This window comes from Limulus polyphemus, unplaced genomic scaffold (assembly GCF_000517525.1).
Source record: "Limulus polyphemus unplaced genomic scaffold, Limulus_polyphemus-2.1.2 Scaffold743, whole genome shotgun sequence".
In the NCBI taxonomy this organism is placed as follows: Eukaryota; Metazoa; Arthropoda; class Merostomata; order Xiphosura; family Limulidae; genus Limulus; species Limulus polyphemus.
This window is the reverse complement of record NW_013666353.1, coordinates 8,710-28,829: the sequence shown is the minus strand read 5'-3', so window position 1 is coordinate 28,829 and position 20,120 is coordinate 8,710. Positions and strand designations below refer to the sequence as shown.

The window sequence follows — 20,120 nt, the reverse complement described above, 5'->3', positions numbered from 1 at the left end:
TTATATTTGTTATCTATGACTTTCTTCAAATTATAAAATCATTTTTTTGAAATTATCTTTCGCCTCCAAAAACTGGTTACCTGTGATTTGTTCTTGTCATAAGTCCCCTTGACCAGATGCATGAGGGGTTATACAGACACATGCTGTACTATTGTTCTGTGGACATTTAACCAGAACATCATATACCACATACTAAATGAGGATTAAGTTTATACGTGTTTATGTAGTTTATAGTAATTTAATGAAATCAATATACATTTTAGTTAAATATAGTATTAGCTATATATATATATATATCATCAATAGATAGATATGCATTATCAATTTTCTTAAATGGTAATAACTACATTATCTGTTATTTCTGATTTTCCTCAAATTCTTTGCTATGTACATTTATATGTGTTATGTGATTTATAATAATTTACACCATTAAATTTAATAAATTCATTATATATATATTTAATATATAATATTAATTTCTTAAATAATGACAACTATCTTTGCCAAATGGAATGAGCATGGTACATGAAGCTTTACATGTGGAAAATTCTGATTCTGTGCTTAGTAATTCTAAGAACTCTAAGAAGGCCCAACCAACTCAGTTTTTCTTGGGTTAACAGCGAGGAAACCCAACTGATGACGTAATGCAAGTGGTTATACAATTTTTAATTTGCTTGTTGTTATTGTTTTTTTGGGGGTCTGTTAGAGTAGAATTATAACAGCTCTTCTGCTAGTTTTTCTAAGTATTTTCTAAACGAACTGCAATATGGTATTTATTCTCAATATTTCTCATTTTTTTGTAAAAGATTAACTTAACTGAAGTACCCTTTTGATTATAACATGTTTGAAAAATATTTATTTAAGTTGTCAGACTTTGATTATTACAGTGTATCATTTTATTCAACATTAACATAACTTATTATGAGCCAATAGTTTGTACGTGCAGTCATAAATCGCATAACTAACGCAGTCAATACAGAATATAAATGACTTTCTTCATCATAAACGTATATAAATACACCAACACAAGTGCAAGCATTTACTCTTTAACACTAAAAATGGGTGTTTGTGTGTGTGTATGTATTTATGTGTATTTTTTAAGACTGTAAATACTAGGTGGCGTGTTTATTAAGGTTGTTGAACCAGACAGAACGTCATGGCGGACTCGCTTGAAAGTGAGAAAATAATGATTATTTAGTCATAAAGGGTGCATTAATGCTCATATGGCTGACTTATCTTTCCATTGCAATACATATTAAGGTTTTTCAAAGTGCATTAATGAATATTTCATAAAAATCAAATCTCGCTGTGAGTAAAATATGTGTTGCTGTGTGTGGGGTACATCGTACAGTATACAAATTGCAATTTATATTATAATAATTACAGTACTAAAAACTTAAGCAATAGTAGGTAATAATGTTAATAGTAATAATGCACAGTGATACAAAATGAATGTACATTCTTAGTCTCGGTAAGGATAACGGGTAGACTTTATATGTCATCTGCTATCTAGCCTAGGTTAGTTGCAAAACTTTGAACGTAAACAGTAAAATAATAAACACCGAGTGCGGAGTAGAGAAAAATAATGATTTTGAAATGGCTGCGGATTATTATTTTTTCAGAATGTAAGTTTTACTAATGTGTGCTGTATTGTGTTATTTTGCTACGTACATGCATAAAATTCTGTATTTAAGAAAGATAAACACTTGTCAAGTACTTGAAATATAGAGATAAATTGAAAATTAATAAATGAACAATAACATCTTATTAATATTAGTTAGCTTTGGAATGAATTGCTGCAATACAGTATGTCTTTATTCTTTTGACGTTTTAAGTTTGTTTTTTAACAGTTAATGTACATTTTTGCTCTCTGTATATACAATTTTATTACCTTAAAACTAAGTACTGGTGTCAGTGGCCATTGAGCTAATACATTTAATTTGAATAAAAATCACTATATACAATCAGTTTGTTATTTTAATTTTATGTGCTAACAAAGTTAAGCACCAATTGATGAAATATTATGGCACTTGTTTAATATGTTTTTTGTCAAATCTACTGTAATGGTAAATGCTGTCTTAAAGGACAAATGTTACTACAATTTAGTAGAATGTGAAGAATTATACTAAGACAGAAAAGTTTTTATATACTTTCTTAAGTTTATGCTCAGGAAATAAACACTGCTAAAAACTAAAATTTCTTTGAAAAATAAATTGCTGACTATCATACAAATAAGAGTATTACTTGGTTGCATCTGACACCTGGTGATAAAGAATGCCCCAATATTTAAGTGTTTTTACTACTGACAAAATATTTTAAAAAATTTGAAAGATCAGACAACCACTCTTATTCTTGCTGTCAAAACAATGCCATGTAACAATGGATATTAGTAAATCAGAGTAACTTTGAACTTTCTAAAGGATAAGTTAGTTTTGGGGAAAAAATATATGCAACTATAATTTTAAATTTCTATGTATATGAATAAAGTAATGTGTCAGCTGTTTTTTCAAAATTTTAATGCACAGATAATTTTCTATGTTTCCAGGTCAATCAACAGCAGCTCTGCTGAGTATGAAAGATGGTGAACATTGAATTCCCTTAGTATGGATAATGTAATATGAATCTGAAGATGTCCAAGTAATTACGATCCAGTTAGTCTTATTTTGGTTGTTAGTAAATTACTAGTCTATAATTAGAGATTTTAACAGAGCATTTAAACAGTTTCATATTATCATAGATAGTCAATGTGGATTTAGATGAGAAAGGTTAAGTCTCAATTTTGCTGAATTTCTATGAAGATAGTACATTCAATCTAGGTTTTGGATAATGCACTATATTTGTTGTGCTTGGTCTATCAGCAGGCTTTTGATAAGTGGCCCATAAGGTTTGGAATCTGTAAATCCAGAGAATATTTTAATAAGAAACTCTACAGACTGAGAGGATGTATTTTCAAAATATGGAAAAACTGAGACATGACTCCAGTTAACTCTTCCATTGCTATTTATGTAGATAAACAACTTTCCCAGTGCTAGTTTATTTTGAGATATACACAGAAATGTGGTAATGTATAGTTAATTATATAGTTTTCTGAAGAATTGGAATCTCCACAAGATTGGGAGGTTTATGCACAAAATAAAATGGACTCAGTAACAATTAAGTGCTTAAGAACTTGCATTTTTGTTGAATATATGATGCCAGACAAACAGTATACACTTAATAATTGGAAAAACATGTTGAAGTAAACAATGTGATACAAGTTAAATGACACCACTTTCAAAACAGCTTCTGAGGCACTGTCTGACTTTGTTGTAGAAAGTGGTTACTGTTACAGTGCCTTTTCCCAAAGCCAAGCCAGATATTTTGTATATCTCCTGTAAGGATATTCTAAGTATGAAGCCTAAAACAGCAACTAAATCTTTACCTTTAACAATGACTTATCATCTACTTCCTCATAGATAGCATAATCTACAAAACTTTAATGTTCTACTTGATGACCATATCACATCATATATTTTTGTAATATGCCACCAACCTGTTCCAAACATGAACAAAACCTCAAAGACATACTGTTTAACTCAGTTAGAAAACAAAAACACATTAACACAACTAAATGCAATAAACATTGCAATCAACCTGTCTGCATAACTTGTGACTTTCTTGATTCAAGAACATTGGTATAAAGACCTAAATCAATTTTTTACATACAGTGAGAATTCATGTGCTTCTCAACATGTGTCATTTACTGCATAGTCTGCTTCAGATGAAATAAACTATATATTGGCAAAACTTCACAAAGACTATCAGAAGGGGAAGAGATGAACATAAATTGATTTTTAAATTAGTTATAAAATAACCTATTGCAATGAACAAATATTTTCCTTTCTATAAATGTTTTTTTTGTCAGTTTGAACATTTTACTGTTTTTATTGTATTTATCTATTATATTGTTTAATTTGTATTACATTGTTTTACTTCCATATTGTTTCCCATTTTTAAATGCATATTGTTTGTATTGAGTTGTATGCATTCACAAGAAAGAGAAAATCTTAAACATATAACTGTCGTTTATTTTATTTTTGTATTAAGCCTGAAGAAGAGCAATTGTTCCAAATGTCACTATATAAAATAATTCTGAATCTATTTCAATATTACATGTTTTTACTGTGATTTTGTTTTGTTCTTAGTTATTTATATATCTTATTACTTACTTAATATCATGTGTCATACTTAAAACAAAAGTTATATAATGTGTTCCATATGCATTGGATGGAGTACTTTTAAATAATTGTTCTCTATTAATAAAATAAGTCATTAGGCTTATTCTGTTGTAGTATTTAATGCATAGTTGTGCATCAACCAAAAGAACAATAACTTTTCTTGTTCAATCATTGGGAAAATTTGTGTATATATTTCTATTTGAAGTTGTCTGTAGAGGAGTTTTTTGTTTTTTTTGTAGGGAGGTTTTCTTCAAATCGTAGTGACAGTCTCATAATGAATTAAATCTTTTATACTTGTAGAATAGTGTGCTTGATGGTATGGTTTTGGCTGTCAGTTCAAATTTTTTCAAGATATTGTTAGAGAAGCATATGGAGGTGAAGGGATACATTTAGTTTGGTGTTGATGTTTTGGTTGGTCGCTATTGATATTGAAGAGGTAACCTCAATCAGTTGAATGGCCTTGCATTGTTTCTTTGAACATAAATTGTGTTTACTTATTATACTCTATCTTGTGCTAGGGCAGACAAGGATTCCAGTAATGTGTTTGCATCATATTGTTGTGATAAAATAATGATAACTCTATTGAGAAAGTGGATTAATATTGTTTCCTCCACAATTTAAATCCTCTTTTGTGATTACTGTATGTATGACACAACTAGAAATATTTCTTTTAACCCAAGAAAACCCTCCTGAGAGGTTCTATTTAACCAGATAAAATCTTTTGAAGAGTTGGCTCTTAAAGTGTTGTACCACAAAATGTTTTTGTAAAAGTGCTAATTTTTCATTTAAAATGTTTAAATAAAACAGTAAAAGTTAGTTCTTAAATAATTATCTGATCTTCCCCCTCTCTGATAAGAATGTGGGTAATAGAATAAGTCTGGTACATCCAGCATAGATAATAATAAAAGCTTAGACAGTATTGCACAAGTTTACTTTCTATGTCATAGAAATTTCCAAAATTAATGTATACAAATTTTTCAGTAATTACATTTGAAATGCACTTTTGATAATTTTGATCACTGTATAAAAATCTAAGTCAGTACTAATTTTTGGAAAAGGAGTGAGATTAGTTCAACCACCATCATCACCAGGAAGAAGAGGAAATGTGAGTTTTTAGTTTTAAGTATAAATATATATCTTGTAACTTCAATATAGTTGTTTAATTTATCTCAAGGATCAATATTTCTATACAGGGTATCCCAAAGGTCAGTTACCCTAGACTGAATGTCTGTACATTACAGATTATGTTCAAAATGTTATTGATAAGAATTGATGCCATGCTGAAGATGCTAAATCCACACCAACTTCAGACATTCATCAATTCTCAGTGCCATCATCTAAAAAATCTGTAGAGAAACAAGAAAGGCAATATTAATTTCCTCAATGATAGATCGGCAACTAACTTTCTGGAAACCTTGTAGTTACAAAATATATACAGTAGGCCACAAGGCTGTGCACTTTAACGTTTGTAAATTGTGTATAGTTATAAAAGTATTGAAGAATATATATATTCATGGTGAAAATTATAACTGTTATATAGATTTCTATTAATATAAAATGTTTGTGGGTTCGACTTTCATTCAGTTGTACGTGAATCATGAAAGTGGATTCTATCATGTTGATAATTTTACCAATTGTTATTTTGAAGTTCCAATTTTGTGTCCTAGCTCTAGTCGTGGTTGTTAAAAGTTTGTAAATTTGTATTCCAAAATAATATACCTACCTCTCTGTACGCTGTAGCTATTCCTCATGAATCTGTTTTTGAGATTTTGTACATGCAATTATCCTTGAGCTATCTTACACCTAAAACATGTTATAACATAGACTGCACTAGTGCATGATATAATCATAGTGTGACAATAGTCCTCTGCCAGTAGGAGAGTAATAAATTTTCTTTCACATGGCCTTTTTTTTTTCATTTCTTGTCTCTTCCTCCTCCATATGCTCTGTGTTCCTTTTAGTCATCCTTCTAATCCTTAGTGACATCTGCATTTTAAGGCCACAGCATTAGATCTATTCAATATGAGAGCCATAGAGAAGATACTTCGCCTCTCTCCAAGGTTTTATTCTAGTCTTTTTGATGTCACACAAAAGACCAGAGACTGGCATTCCATCATCAACCTTTTCTCTCTCAACCACTCCTTGGTGTGTTTTCATTTCAAGATAAAGGGGATTATTTTTCCTGGACTATGGATGACCAAGTTTAACATCTCATATGTCTTTCTGCATATTCTGATTGCCCCATTTGCCCATTGTTTCCTTTGTTTTGATCATTGGGATCAGGTGTACCAATTTTGAGTTTCCTCATTGGCATTGCTTCTGCTTTTTATGTAATAGGAGCATTTGCTTGCCATGTTCACAGTGTCAGATTTAATTTCAATTAGTACATGGATAAGTGGCTTCTCCTCATCACTTCTCAGGAAGCCTCAATCTCAGCCACATCACTCCTTCTCCAAGAGGTGGCTCATTTGGGTTGGCTTGGCTGTCAAGTTGTTCCTGACTCTGACTCCATACTTGGTCCATTTTGGAGTCTTTTTCAATTCTTGACTCAGTTGAGCTCAGCCTTCTCCTATTCATCTGTGGGACATGGAATTTCTAGTCAATTTGAATCTTGCCTCACCTATACATCCTACACAAGAGGTTCTATCTCTTTTGGGGAATTTCATGTCTCTAGAACATCTTGTCCCCCTCAGCCAGGCTCCAATGAGTCTTCTTCAATGGACTTTGAGTGACAATTGGAAAATCTCTCACAATTCTCTCTTGTGATGTTGTTGCCTTCTCCTCTCGAAGATCTATGTTGGTGACTGGATTGTGGCAACACTGTGGTTGGTGTCCCAATACTGCCTTCCCATCTATATTTCCATTTCTTCACTGGTGCATCTCTTACAGGTTGAGGTGCATCTCTAGATGACTCCATGGCATAGGGGTTTTGATCTCTTGAGGAGCATACCTTCCACATTATTGTTCTGGAACTCTTGGCCATCCATAGATCATGTTCATATCTCCTACCTCATTTTGTGGATCACTTGGTTATGATTCACCTTGACAACTCTACGGTTTTCCATATTATTGATTAGAGTGGGACTGCTCCAGGGATCTATGCTTCCACATTTTGGACTTTCTGTTTTGGGCCCACTGATATCAGTTTTGTCTGACAACCTGTCATTATGGGGGCTTTGAAGTTAGTGGTGGATTGACTCTCTCGAATTTAAATGAGTCTTCTTATGGAGTGGTTACTCCATATGCAGATATTTTTTTTACTTTGTTCCCAGATGGGCGCTCCAATGATTGATGCTTTCCCACTACTCTCAATATCAAACTGGTCTCCAGTAACTCACCCAGCAGCTGTGGATGCCCTCAGCTAGAACTGGCCTCATCTCTTTCTCTGTATATATATTTACTCCTCTTCCATTTCTTCCACACATCTTGGTGTTGATTCACAACACACCTTGTTGAGTCCTTATGAAAGCACCTTTTTGGCTAGCTCAGTCTTCGTTTCCTCATCTTCAATGACTGGCATCCAGGGCATCTTTTCCCCTGCCTCCATCTTGGTCACTCTTGCTCCAACCTTCTATGTCTCTCTTTCACCAAGGAGTGCCATCCCTTCACCTCTACATGTGGGATTTATCCACATGTCCCTTGCTTTCCAGTCAGGTTTCTCTGACCATGTAGCCCATCTTTTATTGTGTTTGTGTTATATTTCTACTCTCTACTAATGAAAGTGGCATGTTTATTGTTACTGTTCCATCCTCTTCTCTCTACTATCAAGTTGTCCTGCTATTGCCCACCTTTTGTAGCAACATTGTTAACTGCCTGTTGCAGGCTCTCCTACACCTGCTGAGCCAGTGCTTGAAATGATAACCTTGTCTACTTGGCTGATTGCTCAACAGGCCAATACAAATGTTTCATTCCTCTATTTTAGGATGACATCCAAGTGGAGGCATCATTGGCATTAGCTGCAGCATAAAAACCACAGGAATAGCTCTGCTCATTCACTGTATACCAGTGTGGTAGCATCAAAGGAATGTGTAGGTTGTTGATTAACCCTCAGTCAGACTTGAATTTGGCATAACATAGGTGCCTGGGTAGGATAGTCTTTTAAAGGTATAGCTACTGCAGATACTGCTAGAGACTTCTTCTTCTCTTTTGACCAGTTTGAAGTTGCCCATTTGTACTACATTGCTACAGAAACTGCATCAGTAATGATGTAAAGATCTCACTCCTTACCATTTTGCTTGGTAGCCCTATTACTAACCTATCAGTGAGGATATGTTCATGAAGCCATTGCAGGATAAGCCTTACTGTGCACATGATGCAACTCATCCACTTAAGAAGCCAAACTCTCTGTGGTACTCCTTATTTGTTTGAGCCTTGAACTTGGCCTTCTTGGTTGCTTGATTTTCCACTGGGTCAGACCTTTGTCATAACTTGACAATGACTGTTTCACAATGCCAAAGTTTTGCTTCACTTAAGTGTTTGTTAAATTGTAGAGTCAGACCATCTAGACTCAAATAAACCCTGCTGTAGAGACTAGCTATTCCAAGCAATCACTTACAGGAACATTTAACCCTCTCACAATGAGTAGGTCAAAGTGTAATTGTCACGACCTTTCACAGAGTTACATTTTAAATGTAATTAAACTTTATTATCAATGTATATGAATAAACTTGGCATCCAAAAGTAGTTTTATAAATAAGACTTTAATGTTATGTAAGTTTTAATTTCTTAAATTCAAAAGGAAATATTTGGATAAATTCTCAATCTCCCTTTGTATGTGTATTGTAACATTAGTTTACTCCAAATTGCTCATCCTCTTATTTTTTTCATTACCCTATTCTGATATCTAATGTTTAATGTAAATTAATCACTATAGTATAAATATTACTAAGGCATACTCTAATTTTTATAGACTTTAATCTTATTCATTTAGGAAGATATAAACTAGAAAATCGGACCAATTTGCTATGTCCACCTATCACATCCTCTCTTTCATAAATTGCAAATAATTCTCTCTGACTTTTGCTATTACATCATTTATAAACACTAGAAAGACAAAGTTCTAATTTATCAAATAAGATATAATGCTACTTTGTTGTCAGTAGAAGTTTTTAGTTATTTTGCCTACAGATTGAAAGCTGCTATTACTCAATTCAGATCAAATAGATAAGGGAATTATTTTAAGACACTTATACTTAGTTAGAAAGCCAGTTATATTATGATAGTTATAGGACATTGATTGCTTTTGTGATCTTAAATGTATGCTTCAAATAAATAAAAATTACTTAATGTACTAGTACTATCATTAAAAACCAGTCGGCTTAAGTTTCACTGGCAGGCAGACAACAAGCATAAGTAATGAATTTCTTATTTTTAATCTATATTTTTATTTATTGTTACAAAAGTAACTAAAATGTAAAATTTATTAGTTTAGGTTTGGTAAGATAAGTAATAAAAGAACAATAATATAAATTCTTGACGTGATATGCAGAGATATTTGTGCGTTATGTCACAGTAATGTGAGTTATGCACTTGCGAGTGATTTACAATTTTATGATTGGATTATTAATTAGATACAGTTGAAAGGACAATAAATTGATAAAATTAAGTTGAAACAGGTGTAGACATTTACGAGTCTTAAGCTATTTAGAATAAGCAATTGTAGTTTCCTATTTAAACAATCTATAGTCATTCTAATCCTGTTAAGTTCACAAACCTTACAATTCCAAAATGCGAAATATAATATTCCTTAACTTAAAGTTAGAAAAAACAAAATGGAAAGAACTGCTTCCAATGAGAAATACTCATCAGAAAAGACCCAGACTGAAAAATGGTAAATCTGATAAGTGCAAAGTTTTGTTTTTTATCATTTAAATCTTGCACTGACTTGTAGAATTGTATTTCTAGATTTTTCTAATAAAGAACTCTCTTACTGGTTACCTCCATAACAACCATCCATTTGGCTATCATTGCAGCTACATTATTGGTCCACAAATTCAAAATGCTATGAAAGCATAATGCAAGTATATCAACTTACTGTAATTAATATTCATATATTTACTTTGCAGCAATCCAACTGAAGAAATATTTTTTGTCAGCATACCAATTGGTCACAGCCACTGAAAAGCTTGAATGAGACCTTATTTGCAGTTTGTTCATCAAAGAGCAGAGTCTTCATTTAATACTGGGGACACCATTTATATTTTCTATGTGCATTGAGGTGCCAAGAGTTTAACAATTTACACATGAAGTTTTTATGCAGTACATAGGGGGTCAGGATTCAACTATTATTTATAATTGCATTTTCCCATCTATTTTTAATATGCTGATAAAGTTTTTTTAAAAACGACAAAAGACCTGGAAGCTAAAATCATCCATTTTTTATTACACCACTATCTTCTTATTCCTTTTTTGTATTTTTTACAAATAAAAAGAAATTAATATCTTGAAACTTCAACTCTAATCTGATAAAAAAAAAACATTTTTTTCCAGTCTAGGTGTTTGACAGAGACATAAAATTAAGAATATTCAGATTACAGTTGAAACCATTTCTGGGCAAAGAAACTAGTTTCCTGTTATGTTAAAGGAGCTTATGATGATAAAGATGAGGCTTGTTGGCATTGCAAGACTATTAGGACATTATGAAATATTTATATGATACTGAAATCCAGTGTACCCATGTAATAAACAAAGAAAAAATAAGTTTTTAGAATTACTTAGTTTGTACCTTGTTACATATGCATAGTGATGAAATTAGTGGGAGCCAATGGGATAATGAGTGCCATCCTAAATACTTGTAAGCTTCTCCGAAACGTTCAACTAAATTTATAGCTCACAGGGTAATATGTGAGCTGTATATGAGAAAACCCTATCCCAAAAAAAACATAATCCAATATGTAATTAGTCTTATTAGAATTGACAGATTTTTTTTAAGCATAAATGAAGAAAAAAAAACAAAAATTAACTAAAGATTAATTTACAAAAAGATACAGTAAATTACCAACTAGTTTCAATATAACACGTGTAATTTTTGATGGTATACTGACATGCCAAGAATGTAATTTTCCAGGATATATTGTTTGAGAACCAAGACGTGTGAGTATTATTTGCGACTAAAATAAAGCTGTTAGTTCTGATATCAAAGAACTTCATAATGTGATTAATTTTTTGATTACTAACACAAAAATAAAAATTCATGAAAGCATTCTGCAGCAAAAATAATCCTGCTTTACAGATTCCTAACTTATCAGTTATCATCCGTAACTCTACCTCTTATTCTTTCAAAATAATAAATACTTTGCCCTCAAACCCATCTGCTTGTTACTTCTTTACCTCCCACTTTCAGAATTCTGGAGTTGCCATTTAATGTGGGAGTACGTTTGCTCACATTTCATTATAGTTTGTTTTAATCATTAAAATACCTGAACATATGTAATATTTCTCTTTTTCCCATATGATTCCAGCCAACTCCAGAAAGCCATTCTGGTGCCAATAAGAGAGCTGCTCAAAAAATTGGTGTTCAGCTTTGAAACCTTTTGAAACTACCAAAATCCCACAGATGGGTGTGGTTTTATTCAAATATTGACAAGTGAGTAACTAAAAAAAAACAATAAGTTATATCTTTGAAGTTTTTAAATGTTACAGTATAATATTATAAATACATTTTAAGTTAAAATTTTCTTGTCATTTGTTAATGATTCTTGCACATGGGTGGATGTTTAGATCCCTGAGAAGATAATCTGTACAAGCAGAACCACCTTCTCTGGGATCTAAATATTCACACATGTTTCATGTGCATGAAGGGAAAAAGAGGGCTGTGGTGTTTGAATGGTGCCTAAGTCGCATACCTAGGTCACTACGACATATCACTTTGACAGGTGTTGTGGACATTGTGTTTGGTACTTGTATTTGGGTATAGTGCTCATGAAACCCTGGCATTGCTGCACTGACTTCAATGTTTTGAGCTTTTGATATTGTAGCATGTCCACATGCAGGACTCCATGGTGAGTGAGGTAAGTGGGTACTGAATTATTTCTTTTCTTATAGATATTAATAAAAAAAAATGTAATAAAAAAAAATGTATACTACAAACTCTGCTTCACCCTTAGCATCACCTGTGTCTCACTATCTTACCTTTTCTCATTATGAGTCAAAACTGTGGGTCAGATGTCACTTTTCTTTTGTTTCCAAAAAGGTTTGGAAAGGCTTTGTGACTATCATTATAGCTAATTAGACATATCTTTTTTACATTTTTACTTATAAAGACAGCTATGTTAAAGCATACAAACTGGTTTCACCAGTTTTGAAACAGAGTTATGCTTCTGCTGAATATTCCACTACTTCTGTTGGAGTACAAGCAACTATATATTTGTCTGTTTGAGTTCTTATCTTTCCCCATGGACTATCCAGTAGAGAAATTTTCCATTATCTCTTTTTATTTTTCTACATGTAGCACTATAGAGTTATTGGGTCCAAACCAACCAGACCTAAAATGCAAGACATTTATATGGTCTTGCCCTTGATCTTTGGTATCTTGACTATCAAGCAAAGATGCAATGCCTATTTTATGAAGTTGGTCAACCTACTAAAGACAAACCAAAAAGGAAAAAACTAAAAGGAAAACTTCCAGAAGGCTGAAAGTGACCACACTGACACAACATGGAAACTCACAAGATTTTTGTTTTAATTAAAGTTTTGATCAATTCTTTCCGATCCTTTGTGTATCTTTACACAGAAAAGACAGGTTTTGTGACAGACAAGTTCATGTGGAGCAAGTAATCTTGTTAGTTTACTACTGTACTCCTAACTATGCCACTTACTACGCCTTTGGAGAATATTGCATTCTGTCTCTCCTTTAGTTGTACTGTCACACTCTGCTTATTGAGCATTTAATGTCTACCAAAAATCATCCTGGGACACTTAAATGGACACAATTCACTCTAGGGTGGTGGAGATATTGGTAGTAGAGGTCGATCTGTGGAGCACATGCTCTCATAAACAAACTCTCTCTTCAATACAGGAACCTTCACCTATTTCCATGGCCTGAATTCAACACTTACTGCCATCAATCTCTTTCTTCATCTTCTCTTCTCTTCTTCCTCAATTTGCTTGGGAGATGGACAGTTATCCACAAGGCAGTGATAATTTTCCATCATTCTGAGGAAGATTGGAAATTGACTCACATTCCATATTTTAAACTAGAAAAGGCCTACTGGCCATTTTTCACCACTTTATTAAATTTGGATCTTGCTAACATTAACTTATAATATATTAACAACTGCATAGAGTTGTTAACTGATAGTGTTGTCAGGCAGCTATAATTAAGTTTTTTAAAACCTTGATACTTTTTTCCACTGATCCTCATCCTTGGTGGACACCTATTCGCCAAAGCATTTCAGAAGGCTTTTACTAATTTTCTGCAGAACAGATGTCACAGCCAGAAGGATTCTGGATTAAAATCACTTCCAGCATCTCTGCAATCACCAGTTTCAAAGGTCTTTTTAAATGAGATTCAAAAGGTGAATATTCTCTGGTGAGTTAGCAGTAAGTTTATGGACTTACAACACTAAAATCTGGTATTTCATTCTTCATGGTGTATACAGCAGATAACCTATTATGGCTTGCTCAAAAAACAAATAAACAAACAATCAAAAAGGGAATGAGAAGTATTCATCCATTTTCAAGGCAAAAAAGTGAATGGTTTACGGGGTATTGGGAACACTATTGGAGAGTACTTTTCTAACCATTCTAGCACCTCCACCTTCTTCCCTGCCTTCTTGTCCATCAAAACATGGAATGCTGAACCTCACCTCCTTTACAGTCTGATTGTTTATATAAAACTATAATCAATAATTTACTTTGGTGGAACTTAAACTTGCTATCAGTTGTTTGGCAATAAATCATTCAGTCAGACCAGATAACATTTATAATAAGACTTTTACACTAACTTTGTCGTACTTCTTTTGATCTTCTGAGTTTTTTCAATCAGACTTGGCATGAGGAGGAGTTTCCAGGTTTATGCCATCAGGCTATTGTCATCCCTTTTCCTAAGCCTGGAAAAGATCCCTAGGTTTCTTCTAATTATAAAACTATTGCTTTGACTGACTGTCTTTGTAAAGTTCTAGAGAGGAATATTAATGGTTGTCTTGTTTGGTTTCTCAAAATTTTTGTTTCTTCCAATACTCAGTGTGGTTTCTGCAGGCAGCAATTTACCATGGATCACCTGATTTGACTAGAAATGTCAATCAGAGAAGCTTTTTCTCATGAAGGAGCATTTTGTTTCTATTGCTTTTGGTTGTGAGAAAGCTAACATTCCCACCTAGAGGTTTGGCTTATTACAGGACCTCCATTCATATGGGTTGTATGATTTTCCCCATTTTAATTCAAACTTTTTGCAGAGTGCTCATTCTGTGTTTATGTAGGATCAACACTACTCATCCTTCCCACAGGAGCTTATAGTGCCTAACTGCTGGGTATTAAATATCACACTTTTCAACATTAAAATCAGTACTATAACTAAACAACTTCCTCCTACAGTTACAAACAGCCTCTTCCATTTTTATGAGAGAGAATATGTGTCCTTTAAGTCTCCTGTCATCACTTAATCCAAACTGGACTACAAGTCTCTTGTCTGTGCCTCAGATAATGATTTTTCATTGAAGATGTTGAACTTTGTGTGTCATCAAAGGCTTCGACTCTGCACAAGTACCTTCCACACTTCTATGGTCTAGAGTGTGTATACAGAGTCCTATGAACCTTCACTCTAAGCTTTAGTAACTGCCACAGCATCTCATCTGGCAGGGTGTTTTCATGCCTCAGTGGCCTGTGCTCTTTGCAAATAGATGGTCTGCTCTTCTGCTTTTGCCCTTCTTTTCTAGGTAAAGTTAATGGAGTTTGGTCTGGCATTGGATGATGTTTTGTTGAATCTGGTGATCAGCCCATCCCACCATAACATGTTACTATCTATTGTTATTGTCTTTCATTGTGTAGTCTGAAGAAGTCAAATACTCCTTACTAGAACTACAACTTTTTTTTAAGGAACACATTTTAAGCCATCTTTCTGTTCCCATTTTTACAGATGACAATAAATCAGGTGACCATATGAGCTTTACTGTGGTTTGTTGCAGCTCTGTAATTGATCACTGGAACATTTCTGCAGATTCTTTGCTCACTTCTGCTCATTTGCTCTAGATTATATAGAAGCTAAGTGGTGTACTAAATGTACCGTCTTTACTGACTCATTAATCTCTTTGAAGGCCTTAGAATCACTTAATGTGCATTTTTATCCATTATCCTTAGATATTCATAAATAACTGGCTTTTTTCTCACCATCATCTATCATTATCCATTTTTATTGGATTCCTAGCCATGTTGGAATCCAAAGGAATGAGCTTGTTGACATCATGGTCCAATTGGCATACACTGGTGATATTATTGATTTGCCAATTCCTTGCATAGATGATCGTCTGTCATCAAATCACAACTTCATGACAATAGTTTGTCCAGTAATCAAAGGAAGGAAGTTGTCTTTCCAAGGCTCCATATTACCTATTTTCTTATACTGTGTTTTCTCTTATAAAGGAATAACCTAGGAATATTTGAGTGGTATGATGCTTAAGTTACATTTACTCACATTTTACTTTCATGCAGTCACTACAATACTGAACAACAGCACTATTTTAAACACATTTTTAACTTCTGGAATTCTATGGACATTGGACAGTGTCAATGGCAGTGATGACACTGCCTGTATTGCATGACCATGTTTTTAGTTATTTATGGGCTATAGGCTTTTTTAACTTAGTTATATTTGTTATCCTTTTATTTAAAAAGAACACATTTTACTTATGTTTTTGTTTTATATACTCTTCCATTTAACTTTACATTTTATGATAGTTATTTAAAAAGTAAAGTTATTTTATGCAGATAGCCCCAGTACTTTGTGCCATAAATTTCCAAACAACTAAACCAACTTCTTGTTTTTCATTCTGTAGTTTTCTGTTTTATATTTGATCTGTGTGATTACATTGTATTAGGGCAAGGGATTTAAAAAATCTTACATCAACTTAATAACAGCAGCTCATGATACTTGTACATGAGTATAGCAGTTACTAATATTTTGAATCTCTATAGTGCCATTGGAGTTCAGTTAGCAAAATTTATTTTGATAAAGGCTTTTATTAGAAGAATTAGTTAATTTAAATATCATTTTTAAATAATCAGTCTGGTTTATAAAAGTAATTAGGATTTTAGTACAACTAGAAATAACATTAGCATTTGATTTTATTATATACTTCAGTGGCATTTTTACAAATTGTATAGCTTTTCCTGTGTGAACTAATTTTGCTAGTGAGGTAACTAATTGTGATGTACACACATGTATATATACGTGTGTATGTGTAATTTCAGGCCACTTTTCTTTGGTGACAATGAATTTTCAGTGTGTGTGTTCGAGAATCTTTCCCTCAATTGAAGACCAGAAAACTGAGACGTGAAGAATGGGTCAAAATCAGAAGACTCATGGGAAAGCCTCGAAGGTATATTTTTTCAAAACAGTTGGTGTGGAATTCATATCACTTTATGCCTGGAACAACAAGATTTGTCTGAGGGATAACAAGTTTTACCATAATACTCTGCCCATTGGACAAGTAGTTTTTACTTTTTCACATCATTCATTTTATTGCTAGATAAACACTCCAGGTAAATTTTTAGGGAGCCACACAAGTTTCTTAAAATTCTGTACTGCAGAAATCTAGCACATACACAGAAACATTTAAAATTGTGTATCTATAAACCTCATACCAGAAGTCTTTACACCTCACTTTACTTCACAAGCCCAGTAACAAATATATTTGAATTAACCCTTCTAATACAGGTGGGTGGATTCCATCCAACCCGTATTTCTAAAAGTAACCATAAAGTAGTTATGCTGTAACTTTTTAAAATGTACACATTTCTTCACAAAATTTTGCAGGTTATCAGTAAAGATTACAAGGCATTCGTACACAAAGTATTAGAATTTTTAATTAATTATTTGCTTGTGCATTTTTTATTTTCGAAAAGACTATCCAACATGCGAAGCAATTTTAATTTTAAGATAAAAATACTTTTATGCATCAGAAAATTGTAAAATTTTCCATGCAAAACCTATAACCTCTTAATATCCTCCAGATAATTATCAAACTTTTCTTAGAAAAAAAAACTATATTTTATCTGTTATTTTCACTATAGTATCTCTTTATGGGTTTGGTCGATTCGACCAACCTTGTACCACCATAAAAAATAGGAAATAAGATCTTAAATAAATATCTTAAATCTCCTAACATTTTACATATAAAAAATTTATTATTTTTATTTTATTGACCTTTCATTAGTGTATGACTAACATTACTGAAGTTGAATAACGACGAGCATGTGCACTCATGTTACCGTATCCAATAATATAAAACTGGCCATTTCAAAGTAACCTGTCTTGGCTGTGTTCTAGTGGACCAGTATTTTATAAAGTACAATCACATTTCAATTATAATACATTATATATGTATATAGATTATTAATATTAACAAATAAGTTCTTAACTTTCAGTCATTTTTCTTAGAACATAGAACAGTAAATAAAGAAGTGTAGCAAACAATTATCTCTTCTACTTACGAACTTTGTACTCTTGTCATAATTTGCTAAGCCTTATGTAATTTTGCACATGGAGAAGGTAAAACAAAATATTATTTTAGGTTTTATATATGCATTTTGAAATAACAAAATATCATACATTACTTTATAAATACCAGGTAATTGCACTATAGTTTATCAGACTTACTATCTAAGCTGTATTTGGGTCTAAAAAGATATGGTTTATCGAGCTCAATAATGCCTTACCTTACCACTTGCAATCTACCATGAAAAGAAAGATTTTCCCACATAAATACTTTGCAAAGACTCAGAGAATCACGTGGGAGACACTCTGAGCTTTGGATTGGTAATTCACACATCATAGACAGAAGTAGGGGTATGTAAGCAAGTATTTCTAAAAATGGAAAGAGGTGAGTGGGGCACTATGTTTAATTCTCTAAATGTAGTGATATCTCAGCATATAGAAAAGGTGGGAGGTACTTATTTTTATTCTAGCTTGTCAATATCAGTACTTTGAGTTCCTAATTCGTAAGAAATGATAGACTTTGTAATTGGACATCATAAACATCTAATCTGAACCAATGCTGCATTCAACATACCATATGACACACAAAAATCGATATTTAGGTGGTTTTTTTTTAATATTTACTTTTAAATTAATAAATTAACTAATGTATAATATTAAAATTTGAACTGTAATCTACAATTTGATATCAAATTTATTGACAGACATTCATAAAATAGTAGTTCAATAAAATTTTGAATGTAAACCTACAAATGTGATGATATGGACTTTGACCCGTGACCATAGAAAGACCTGTCTCGGTAGGGTTAATGAACAATAATATTGCATAAAGTTTGACTGCAAACTATAGAAAGAATTAATAGCATAATAAAAATTACAAAAACTTTAAACTGTTTTATATTTACATATTAAACACCATTTTATTTCATGGTAACATTGATGTAAACCTTCATTTCTTTATCAGTTTGTACATGTTATATTCTACATGCTGTGTTGTAAAATCCTAATGAGTAAATATTAAAAACCATAAAATATGTGAATCAATTTACATATGAAGAGCTTAGATTCAAAATGCAGTATATGCAATTCCCTCCCCCCCCCAAAAAAAAGAAAAATAACTGCTAATAAACATGCAGAATTTTGCTTACAAAAGCCTGTAGATATGAAGATCTTTGTCTAAATATATGTTGTGTAAATAATTTATGAGGGCAAGTAGAACAAGAAGTCTTTTTTTAATTCCACACCACTGCAAAATAATTTTGTTTTTGTCTTAGAAACTTCTTTCTTTCTTTGTTGGGAGCAAAGTTTGTCTCAGCTTAAGTGTTAGTTGTTCAGATAGAACTTGACTTTTTTGAAAGAACATGCTTGATCATCTTTATATATTATTCATACAGTAAAATTATTCTAATAACATAGCACTTTCTTTGTTGAATAAATTTCTTTATCATTAATTATCATTTGTCAAAAATGATTAATTACACTTGCAAATAGCATTTAACCACAACTTATATATAAGATTGTTGAATGTTTATGAAATTTTAGAAAAGTATTAAACATTTTCTAGCTTATTATAATCAAATTGGTGCATAAAAACCATAGTGTAAAGAATTTTAGTATAGTAATGATCTCTTTGATTTTATGGGTACTTTTATTCTCATTTAAAGTTAATTACTTTTGTTTTAGTGTGTATTACTGTTCCTTATTGTTTCCTACTTTTTATGAGATTTGGGATAATTAATAAAGAAATGGAAATTTATTGACCTATAGGATCTATATATATATAAAATAAGAGTTTTGTCTGTACATTGCTTAGAATAGTGTACTTTTTGCATATCTTCACGTTTCATACACCAGAGAAGCCGAAACAAGCCTTATCTCAATTTCTGTGTGTCTGTCGGTAACGCTCGCGGACGTGTTTTTGTTCGCTTTTCATGGGAAAACGAATGCACCGTTTTCGATGAAACTTTTTTTCTTTGTTTTATAGATGTGTAAGAAGGTTATAGGCTACTTGAAACTGTCATACGCCTTTTGGAAAGAAAATGGCGGCCGCTCAAAAACCTGCTTAGGTGTGGTTTTGGACGTGATTTTGTTCACTTTTCACAGAGAAACGGGAGCACTGATTTCGATGAAACTTTTTTTCTTTGTTTTATAGATGTGTAAGAAGGTTATAGGCTACTTGAAACTGTCATACGCCTTTTGGAAAGAAAATGGCGGCCGCTCAAAAACCTGCTTAGGTGTGGTTTTGGACGTGA

The 20,120-nt window shown here is 32.4% G+C and overlaps 1 long non-coding RNA gene across 1 annotated transcript; it reads left to right on the top strand.

The window, feature by feature from the left end:
• Positions 1-1,126: 1,126 nt before the first annotated feature.
• Positions 1,127-16,748, top strand: LOC111085962. The gene is made up of 4 exons (XR_002610733.1): positions 1,127-1,175; positions 2,546-2,651; positions 11,678-11,802; positions 16,623-16,748. It is a non-coding gene; the product is annotated as an uncharacterized LOC111085962 (long non-coding RNA).
• The last annotated feature ends 3,372 nt before the right edge of the window (positions 16,749-20,120 follow it).